We start from the raw sequence: 12,001 nt of genomic DNA on the forward strand, positions 1-12,001 counted from the left end.
TGGATATGTTTATTTAAAAAAAAATGTTGGTCAAGTTGTAGAAAAATCTTGTGGAAATATTTGAAAAAATAATTGAGAATCACATGGAATTTAGCAAACAATTTTTGTCTTAATTACCTGGCCACCACTGTATATGGATTCTATCTCTTATTGTATCCCATATATTAGATTTTTTTAAAATAACCATCATATGGGAGGTGCCACGCCTACTACTACTCCCATTTAGCCTCAACTATTTATACAAACGGTGGAATTGCTCAATCAATATTTGAGGTATTATAGTTTCCTAAATATTTGATTTTTAAAATTAGATTTGTATGGGAGGTACCACGCCCACTTAAAATTTCAAAACAAAAAGCAGTATATAAGGAGTGAGATCGAAAAATTCTTAACATACATATATGTTTATAAAAAAGAAACCACTAAACTTACAGCTTTAATTTTTTTTTTATTTGATTGAAATTATTATTACAATTTACAAAAAAAAATATTTTTATAGTTTTAATCACTAGTGATGAAATTTTGAACCTTTTTCGGAAACCCTTCCATTAACGTTTTTATAGTGCTTTCTGTCACTTTGCTCGAACATGTAGTCCATCTCCGTTTAAAATCTACCACACTTTTGGACACCTTTTTTGTACTCTTCAATTCTCTTTTAACAAGAGCCCAATATCTCTCCACTGGCCTTAGCTCCGGGCAGTTTGGAGGATTTGCCTCTCTTGGTACAAATACCACATTATTGTTCTTGTACCACTCAAGGGCTTGTTTGCTATAGTGACAGGATGCCAAGTCAGGCCTAAAATAAGTGGACACATTATGAAGTCTTATGAATGGAAGCAGCCTTTTTTGTAAACATTCCTTGATGTAAATTTCGGTATTTATAGAGCCCGTTGTAACAAATGAGTGGCTTCTTTTGCCGCAACTGCATATTGCTTGCCATACCAAGAACTTTCTGGGAAATTTTGTCTGCTTTTGGGTCCTAAACTTTTCTTCAACATTCCCTCGAGCATCAGCAACATAAAATTTTTGACCTGGAAGTTGCGAAAAATCTGCCAGAACATACGTTTCGTCATCCATTATGCAGCAAGAATATTTTTTTATAAAACTTGACTTCAATTTCCGTGCTCTGTTTTTGGCCTCTAAATTTTTAGTAGCGTTCCTGTCAGGAACTTTTTGAGCCTTGTATGTTTTTAAACCTGCATTAGCTTTAACTTTTCGTACCAAATAGTCCGAGCACTGAGCTAACCGGGCTGCTTTCCTACCGGATGTGTTGGGAGCTCTTTTGAAAATGCGTTCTATTTTTTTGGCTTTAGAAACATCATGTGGACCATTCCTTCTACCTGAACCAGGTTTTCTATCAACTGACAAGTTCTCCCGGTACTGTTTAATAACATTGGAAACAGTTTGACGGCAGACCTTTGTATGCTTGGCCAACTTTTTGTAAGACCAAGTTGGGTTTTGTTGAAAATATTTAATAATTTCAGTACGCACTTTTTTCTGGTCACTCATTTTAATCAGATTAACAAAAAAATTAATATAATTGACATTACACATAATAACTGACATGTTTTTCAAAGGTAACTTGATCAAAAAAAAATTCAAATAATACTTGGGTTAAAAAATGTAATGAAAAACGTGTGTTAAGAATTTTTCGATCTCACTCCTTAGCTCCTTCCAGACATACAGTAATATACTGTACAAATTTCAAGCAAATCGGTTCAGCCTTTTAGCCGTCTATAGATCCTAAACTAATAATAATAAACATATGTACATACAGACACACATTCACTTTTATATACATATGTATACATTTAAAATCACGCCACGTTAAAACCACTGATGATTCAATTGAATAAAAAATGCTTATTCATACACAAGTAAGTACATACTGAACTAAAAAGAAAAGTATGTCCATTAGGTATATAACTAATTTTGGCGAAATTTTTGGCATACCACCACGTGATGGCCAATGTTGTATAAATAATGAAAATCAGTTTTTTAGGTCATTTGGAATCAAAAACATCACGCACCAACACCAATTTCTAAAATAAACCTACTTTATTTTCTCTAAAAAATTATATAAATAATTTCCTATTTTTGGTTTTGCAAGTGTGAGGGATACTTCCTTGAATGAAAAACTTTATTCGACTATGCCAAGGTGCATTTAATAAGGTGCCATCGGCAGCACAGCTGATTATAGAAATATTACGCACAAATGTCAAACTACATATATAAAAAATATTCGCCAGTACGCCCGTATGTCAAACTCTATATATAAAAAATAAGTGAATTCGCCTGTATTTATTTGAATTCGCTACTGCTGTCACCTTGTTAAATACGCCTTGGACTATGCTTTGACAATTTGAATATTTGCAAAAAAAAAGTCAAAAGTTATATCCCTAACTAATGTCCATACATATGAATATTGTATACACTCAAAAATAAATCAATTACAGTTATACGTATTTATTATTCTGATACGTTTTAAAATAGTTTACAGAACCGTGAAGATTTGTTTATATAAGAGAATATGAGTTAAATCATATTAAATACAATTCATCTTATACAGTTTTATCACAATCGTTTACCAAGTTAAGTTTATAAGAAACGATTATTTAAAAAATTAAAGAGTTAATAAAGTAATTGTATGCCAAAGATTTTGTTCGTAACTTTTTTGCTTTTATTTAGGGAAACCGGAAATGGAGCCATAGTGTGTGTATTGGCATTTAAAAACTCTGTAAGGAAATTGCTTAGACATATACATAAGTATCTCAATAGCGACTGGAACAAAGTTCGCTCCAAATAAGTTTTAAAGTTTCATATAGATATAAATTACACGACCTAATTTCTTATTTACGCAGTGTAGGGTATTATAAGGTCAAGCACTGTGATAATTTACAAAATTTGATTGATCACTTAATAAAAATCGGTTTTTATATGAAGAAACTTAAAATCGGCTGTAGATCCTTAAATATAAGTCCAATCGAAAAAAGGACGATTTTCCGTGATCACTTAATAAAAATCGATTTTTATATGAAGAAACTTAAAATCGGCTGTAGATCCTTAAATATGAGTCCAATCGAAAAAAGGACGATTATCCGTGATCACTTAATAAAAATCGGTTTTTATATGAAGAAACTTAAAATCGGCTGTAGATCCTTAAATATGAGTCCAATCGAAAAAAGGACGATTATCCGTGATCACTTAATAAAAATCGATTTTTATATGAAAAAACCTAAATCGGCTGTAGATCCTTAAATATGAGTCCAATCGAAAAAAAGGACGATTATCAATGATCACTTAATAAAAATCGGTTTTTATATGAAGAAACCTAAAATCGGCTGTAGATCCTTAAATATGAGTCCAATCGAAAAAAGGACGATTATCTGTGATCACTAATAAAAATCGATTTTTATATGAAGAAACCTAAAATCGGCTGTAGATCCTTAAATCGAGTCCAATCGAAAAAAGGACGATTATCCGTGATCACTTAATAAAAATCGGTTTTTATATGAAGAAACTTAAAATCGGCTGTAGATCCTTAAATATGAGTCCAATCGAAAAAAGGACGATTATCGGTGATCACTTAATAAAAATCGATTTTTATATGAAGAAACTTAAAATCAGATAATTAAATATGAGTCCAATCGAAAAAAGGACGATTATCCGTGATCACTTAATAAAAATCGGTTTTTATATGAAGAAACTTAAAATCGGCTGTAGATCCTTAAATATAAGTCCAATCGAAAAAAGGACGATTTTCCGTGATCACTTAATAAAAATCGATTTTTACATGAAGAAACTTAAAATCGGCTGTAGATCCTTAAATATGAGTCCAATCGAAAAATGGACGATTATCGGTGATCACTTAATAAAAATCGATTTTTATATGAAGAAACTTAAAATCAGTTGTAGATCCTTAAATATAAGTCCAATCGAAAAAAGGACGATTTTCCGTGATCACTTAATAAAAATCGGTTTATATATGAAGAAACTTAAAATCGGCTGTAGATCCTTAAATATGAGTCCAATCGAAAAAAGGACGATTTTCCGTGATCACTTAATAAAAATCGGTTTATATATGAAGAAACTTAAAATCGGCTGTAGATCCTTAAATATGAGTCCAATCGAAAAAAGGACGATTATCGGTGATCACCAGGGAAACCAGAAATATGCTCTAAAAAAAATCGATTTTTATATGAAGAAACTTAAAATCGGCTGTAGATCCTTAAATATGAGTCCAATCGAAAAAAGGACGATTTTCCGTGATCACTTAATAAAAATCGATTTTTATATGAAGAAACTTAAAATCGGCTGTAGATCCTTAAATATGAGTCCAATCGAAAAAAGGACGATTATCCGTGATCACTTAATAAAAATCGGTTTTTATATGAAGAAACTTAAAATCGGCTGTAGATCCTTAAATATGAGTCCAATCGAAAAAAGGACGATTATCGGTGATCACCAGGGAAACCAGAAATATGCTCTAAAAAAAATCGATTTTTATATGAAGAAACTTAAAATCGGCTGTAGATCCTTAAATATGAGTCCAATCGAAAAAAGGACGATTATCCGTGATCACTTAATAAAAATCGATTTTTACATGAAGAAACTTAAAATCGGCTGTAGATCCTTAAATATGAGTCCAATCGAAAAAAGGACGATTATCCGTGATCACTTAATAAAAATCGATTTTTATATGAAGAAACTTAAAATCAGATCCTTAAATATGAGTCCAATCGAAAAAAGGACGATTATCGGTGATCACTTAATAAAAATCGATTTTTATATGAAGAAACTTAAAATCGGCTGTAGATCCTTAAATATGAGTCCAATCGAAAAAAGGACGATTATCTGTGATCACTAATAAAAATCGATTTTTATATGAAGAAACCTAAAATCGGCTGTAGATCCTTAAATCGAGTCCAATCGAAAAAAGGACGATTATCCGTGATCACTTAATAAAAATCGGTTTTTATATGAAGAAACTTAAAATCGGCTGTAGATCCTTAAATATGAGTCCAATCGAAAAAAGGACGATTATCGGTGATCACTTAATAAAAATCGATTTTTATATGAAGAAACTTAAAATCAGATAATTAAATATGAGTCCAATCGAAAAAAGGACGATTATCCGTGATCACTTAATAAAAATCGGTTTTTATATGAAGAAACTTAAAATCGGCTGTAGATCCTTAAATATAAGTCCAATCGAAAAAAGGACGATTTTCCGTGATCACTTAATAAAAATCGATTTTTACATGAAGAAACTTAAAATCGGCTGTAGATCCTTAAATATGAGTCCAATCGAAAAATGGACGATTATCGGTGATCACTTAATAAAAATCGATTTTTATATGAAGAAACTTAAAATCAGTTGTAGATCCTTAAATATAAGTCCAATCGAAAAAAGGACGATTTTCCGTGATCACTTAATAAACATCGATTTTTATATGAAGAAACTTAAAATCGGCTGTAGATCCTTAAATATAAGTCCAATCGAAAAAAGGACGATTTTCCGTGATCACTTAATAAAAATCGGTTTATATATGAAGAAACTTAAAATCGGCTGTAGATCCTTAAATATGAGTCCAATCGAAAAAAGGACGATTTTCCGTGATCACTTAATAAAAATCGGTTTATATATGAAGAAACTTAAAATCGGCTGTAGATCCTTAAATATGAGTCCAATCGAAAAAAGGACGATTATCGGTGATCACCAGGGAAACCAGAAATATGCTCTAAAAAAAATCGATTTTTATATGAAGAAACTTAAAATCGGCTGTAGATCCTTAAATATGAGTCCAATCGAAAAAAGGACGATTTTCCGTGATCACTTAATAAAAATCGATTTTTATATGAAGAAACTTAAAATCGGCTGTAGATCCTTAAATATGAGTCCAATCGAAAAAAGGACGATTATCCGTGATCACTTAATAAAAATCGGTTTTTATATGAAGAAACTTAAAATCGGCTGTAGATCCTTAAATATGAGTCCAATCGAAAAAAGGACGATTATCGGTGATCACCAGGGAAACCAGAAATATGCTCTAAAAAAAATCGATTTTTATATGAAGAAACTTAAAATCGGCTGTAGATCCTTAAATATGAGTCCAATCGAAAAAAGGACGATTATCCGTGATCACTTAATAAAAATCGATTTTTACATGAAGAAACTTAAAATCGGCTGTAGATCCTTAAATATGAGTCCAATCGAAAAAAGGACGATTATCCGTGATCACTTAATAAAAATCGATTTTTATATGAAGAAACTTAAAATCAGATCCTTAAATATGAGTCCAATCGAAAAAAGGACGATTATCGGTGATCACTTAATAAAAATCGATTTTTATATGAAGAAACTTAAAATCGGCTGTAGATCCTTAAATATGAGTCCAATCGAAAAAAGGACGATTATCTGTGATCACTAATAAAAATCGATTTTTATATGAAGAAACCTAAAATCGGCTGTAGATCCTTAAATCGAGTCCAATCGAAAAAAGGACGATTATCCGTGATCACTTAATAAAAATCGGTTTTTATATGAAGAAACTTAAAATCGGCTGTAGATCCTTAAATATGAGTCCAATCGAAAAAAGGACGATTATCGGTGATCACTTAATAAAAATCGATTTTTATATGAAGAAACTTAAAATCAGCTGTAGATCCTTAAATATGAGTCCAATCGAAAAAAGGACGATTATCCGTGATCACTTAATAAAAATCGGTTTTTATATGATGAAACTTAAAATCGGCTGTAGATCCTTAAATATAAGTCCAATCGAAAAAAGGACGATTTTCCGTGATCACTTAATAAAAATCGGGTTTTATATGAAGAAACTTAAAATCGGCTGTAGATCCTTAAATATAAGTCCAATCGAAAAAAGGACGATTTTCTGTGATCACTTAATAAAAATCGATTTTTACATGAAGAAACTTAAAATCGGCTGTAGATCCTTAAATATAAGTCCAATCGAAAAAAGGACGATTTTCCGTGATCACTTAATAAACATCGATTTTTATATGAAGAAACTTAAAATCGGCTGTAGATCCTTAAATATGAGTCCAATCGAAAAAAGGACGATTATCGGTGATCACTTAATAAAAATCGATTTTTATATGAAGAAACTTAAAATCGGCTGTAGATCCTTAAATATGAGTCCAATCGAAAAAAGGACGATTTTCCGTGATCACTTAATAAAAATCGATTTTTATATGAAGAAACTTAAAATCGGCTGTAGATCCTTAAATATGAGTCCAATCGAAAAAAGGACGATTATCCGTGATCACTTAATAAAAATCGGTTTTTATATGAAGAAACTTAAAATCAGCTGTAGATCCTTAAATATGAGTCCAATCGAAAAAAGGACGATTTTCCGTGATCACTTAATAAAAATCGATTTTTACATAAAGAAACTTAAAATCGGCTGTAGATCCTTAAATATAAGTCCAATCGAAAAAAGGACGATTTTCCGTGATCACTTAATAAAAATTGATTTTTATATGAAGAAACTTAAAATCGGCTGTAGATCCTTAAATATGAGTCCAATCGAAAAAAGGACGATTTTCCGTGATCACTTAATAAAAATCGGTTTTTATATGAAGAAACTTAAAATCGGCTGTAGATCCTTAAATATAAGTCCAATCGAAAAAAGGACGATTATTCGTGATCACTTAATAAACATCGATTTTTACATGAAGAAACTTAAAATCGGCTGTAGATCCTTAAATATAAGTCCAATCGAAAAAAGGACGATTTTCCGTGATCACTTAATAAACATCGATTTTTATATGAAGAAACTTTGATTTTTACATGAAGAAACTTAAAATCGGCTGTAGATCCTTAAATATGAGTCAAATCGAAAAAAGGACGATTGTCCGTGATTACTTAATAAAAATCGGTTTTTATATGAAGAAACTTAAAATCGGCTGTAGATCCTTAAATATAAGTCCAATCGAAAAAAGGACGATTTTCCGTGATCACTTAATAAACATCGATTTTTATATGAAGAAACTTAAAATCGGCTGTAGATTTATTAAGATCCACTTAATAAAAATCGGTTTTTATATGAAGAAACTTAAAATCGGCTGTAGATCCTTAAATATAAGTCCAATCGAAAAAAGGACGATTTTCCGTGATCACTTAATAAAAATCGATTTTTACATGAAGAAACTTAAAATCGGCTGTAGATCCTTAAATATAAGTCCAATCGAAAAAAGGACGATTTTCCGTGATCACTTAATAAACATCGATTTTTATATGAAGAAACTTAAAATCGGCTGTAGATCCTTAAATATGAGTCCAATCGAAAAAAGGACGATTTTCCGTGATCACTTAATAAAAATCGATTTTTATATGAAGAAACTTAAAATCAGTTGTAGATCCTTAAATATGAGTCCAATCGAAAAAAGGACGATTATCCGTGATCATTTAATAAAAATTGATTTTAATTTGAAAAACGTCAAATCGTCTGTAGATCCTTAAATATGAGTCCAATAGAAAATAGGAAGTTTTATCCGTGATCACTTAATAAAAATCGATTTTTATATGAAGAAACTTAAAATCAGTTGTAGATCCTTAAATATGAGTCCAATCGAAAAAAGGACGATTATCCGTGATCATTTAATAAAAATTGATTTTAATTTGAAAAACGTCAAATCGTCTGTAGATCCATAAATATGAGTCCAATAGAAAATAGGAAGTTTTATCCGTGATCACTTAATAAAAATCGATTTTTGTATGAAGAAACCTAAAATCGGCTGTAGATCCTTAAATATGAGTCAAATCGAAAAAAGGACGATTTTCCGTGATCACTTAATAAAAATCGGTTTTTAGATGAAGAAACTTAAAATCGGCTGTAGATGCTTAAATCGAGTCCAATCGAAAAAAGGACGATTATCCGTGATCACTTAATAAACATCGATTTTTATATGAAGAAACTTAAAATCGGCTGTAGATCCTTAAATATGAGTCCAATCGAAAAAAGGACGATTATCCGTGATCACTTAATAAAAATCGATTTTTGTATGAAGAAACCTAAAATCGGCTGTATTTCCTTCAATATGAGTCCAATCGAAAAAAGGACGATTATCCGTGATCATTTAATAAAAATTGATTTTAATTTGAAAAACGTCAAATCGTCTGTAGATCCTTAAATATGAGTCCAATAGAAAATAGGAAGTTTTATCCGTGATCACTTAATAAAAATCGATTTTTGTATGAGGAAACCTAAAATCGGCTGTAGATCCTTAAATATGTGTCCAATCGAAAAAAGGACGATTATCGGTGATCACTTAATAAAAATCGATTTTTATATGAAGAAACCTAAAATCGGCTGTAGATCCTTAAATCGAGTCCAATCGAAAAAAGGACGATTATCCGTGATCACTTAATAAACATCGATTTTTATATGAAGAAACTTAAAATCGGCTGTAGATCCTTAAATATGAGTCCAATCGAAAAAAGGACGATTATCGGTGATCACTTAATAAAAATCGATTTTTATATGAAGAAACTTAAAATCAGTTGTAGATCCTTAAATATGAGTCCAATCGAAAAAAGGACGATTTTCCGTGATCACTTAATAAACATCGATTTTTATATGAAGAAACTTAAAATCGGCTGTAGATCCTTAAATATGAGTCCAATCGAAAAAAGGACGATTTTCCGTGATCACTTAATAAAAATCGATTTTTATATGAAGAAACTTAAAATCGGCTGTAGATCCTTAAATATGAGTCCAATCGAAAAAAGGACGATTATCCGTGATCACTTAATAAAAATCGATTTTTGTATGAAGAAACCTAAAATCGGCTGTATTTCCTTCAATATGAGTCCAATCGAAAAAAGGACGATTATCCGTGATCATTTAATAAAAATTGATTTTAATTTGAAAAACGTCAAATCGTCTGTAGATCCTTAAATATGAGTCCAATAGAAAATAGGAAGTTTTATCCGTGATCACTTAATAAAAATCGATTTTTGTATGAGGAAACCTAAAATCGGCTGTAGATCCTTAAATATGTGTCCAATCGAAAAAAGGACGATTATCGGTGATCACTTAATAAAAATCGATTTTTATATGAAGAAACCTAAAGTCGGCTGTAGATCCTTAAATATGAGATTTGCTTTTGACAAATATGGTCCAAATTTTTAATTCTATGGAGATGTTATTTTTTAAAAAATCTATTTAACTAAAATTGTCTAAGCAAAAAATATATTTTTTATTTGAAAATAGCAAAACTAATGAAAAATTGAAAACGACAGAAACATATAATAGCAACAAAATGAGATATCGATCGTAAAAATCATTTTTTTCACAATTAAGAGAATTCGCTCAGAATAATAACGATAAAGAACAAAGTAATTGTAAACTTCATTTACGCAAACTGTCTGTATGTATATTTAATCTTATAATTTCATCTATATATTTGTCTAATTAGGTAACGTAACTTATGTAGGGCATCATATTTTGGGATTGCCCAATTTGTCTTGCTTACTTGTTTTTTTGTTGCTGTTGTTTTTGAATCTGCAAATGAAACTTAAAAGAGAATTTCCTTATTTGTGAAGGTCTAAAACTGTTTGCTGTTTCTTCTTGAAAAGAATTTAATTAATAAATCATTAGCAAAAAAACTTCCGCCATCTTTTTCTTCTTCTTCGTTTGTGTTAAAAAATATAAATAAATTTAAATTTTTAAAAAGTTTGAAGGAAAACCTTTAAACACATTTATTGGCTGAGATAAGAATTCAATGTTTATTTATGAAAAAGTTATCAAAACAGAATAGAAATAAAAACAATGTCTAGTCTAAATTGTATAACGGAAGTCAGTATTTATTAGAAGCAGTAGTTAATTGAACCGTTAATATTTGATGTTGCTGATTTCAATTAACATAAGATCAATGTTAAAACTAATAATGTTATAATTATGAATAAATTCTAATCATTTATAAATGGGAGACTGTAATAGAAATCACTTGTAGGTACAACAGAAACATTGGAATATGTAACAAGTGAAATGTCAAATTTCGAATTAAATCTACTGGTATTGTATTGTGTGCATTTTTTAAAAAAAATAAAAAATTCCCATAAAGCTCGAATAATTAATACAACACTTATGCATATTTTAAAAATTCTTATAAATATTCTACATATGTACATGTGTAGGTATTTTTTTATACATATACATACATACATATTCTTGACAAATATCTAATTTGAAATAAATTCTAACATGTTTTGTTTAGCAAAGCTATAGATGAATTAATGTTTTTGTGCTTTTGTTTAAACTAACAATAATATGAATTCAAATTTAAATTTGGCAAAAAATACTTTACCATGTACATACATATGTATTATGTAGATATGCATACGGAAATTGAGTTTATAAGTTTCATGTTTGGAAATTATTAAGTTACGTCTTTAACTTCTAAACTATCTATGTTTAAGTATAATATTTACAAAACAAAAACATACAATATTTAGATTGAATAGCTCCATTTATAGGAAACAATGAAAAAAAACTTCATAAAAAAAAGCTAATACATGCTTTTGACCATAAGGAATCCTTATATATAAGTTTAGAATTATTCATATTCATTATTCGAGTGATCGATTATGTTTTAAAATTCCTTCAATTATTCGAACAAATAACGAATTCATATGTTTTGTATAACTGAAAGTGAGAAATAAAATTAATAAAACACACATACATATGAATGCATGCATACAAAATAATCAAAATCAAATTAATGATAACGATGACATTTTATAACATCACTTTTTGTTAAATATTATAAAAATATATATATACATACATATGTATGTACATTAGAGTGTACCACCTTACAAGCCGAATGTAGGGGTCGCCTTTTTAAAGTATTCGTTATATCTTTGGCATTTACAGTGGGATCTTACAGTATGATATATCAATGTTTTTCTCTCGAGAAGACATATATTCTTCTCTAAGGGCCATTGACCTCAAGTATCCCGTTTTATTATTTA

This window comes from Calliphora vicina, chromosome 5 (genome assembly GCF_958450345.1).
Source record: "Calliphora vicina chromosome 5, idCalVici1.1, whole genome shotgun sequence".
Lineage (NCBI taxonomy): Eukaryota > Metazoa > Arthropoda > Insecta > Diptera > Calliphoridae > Calliphora > Calliphora vicina.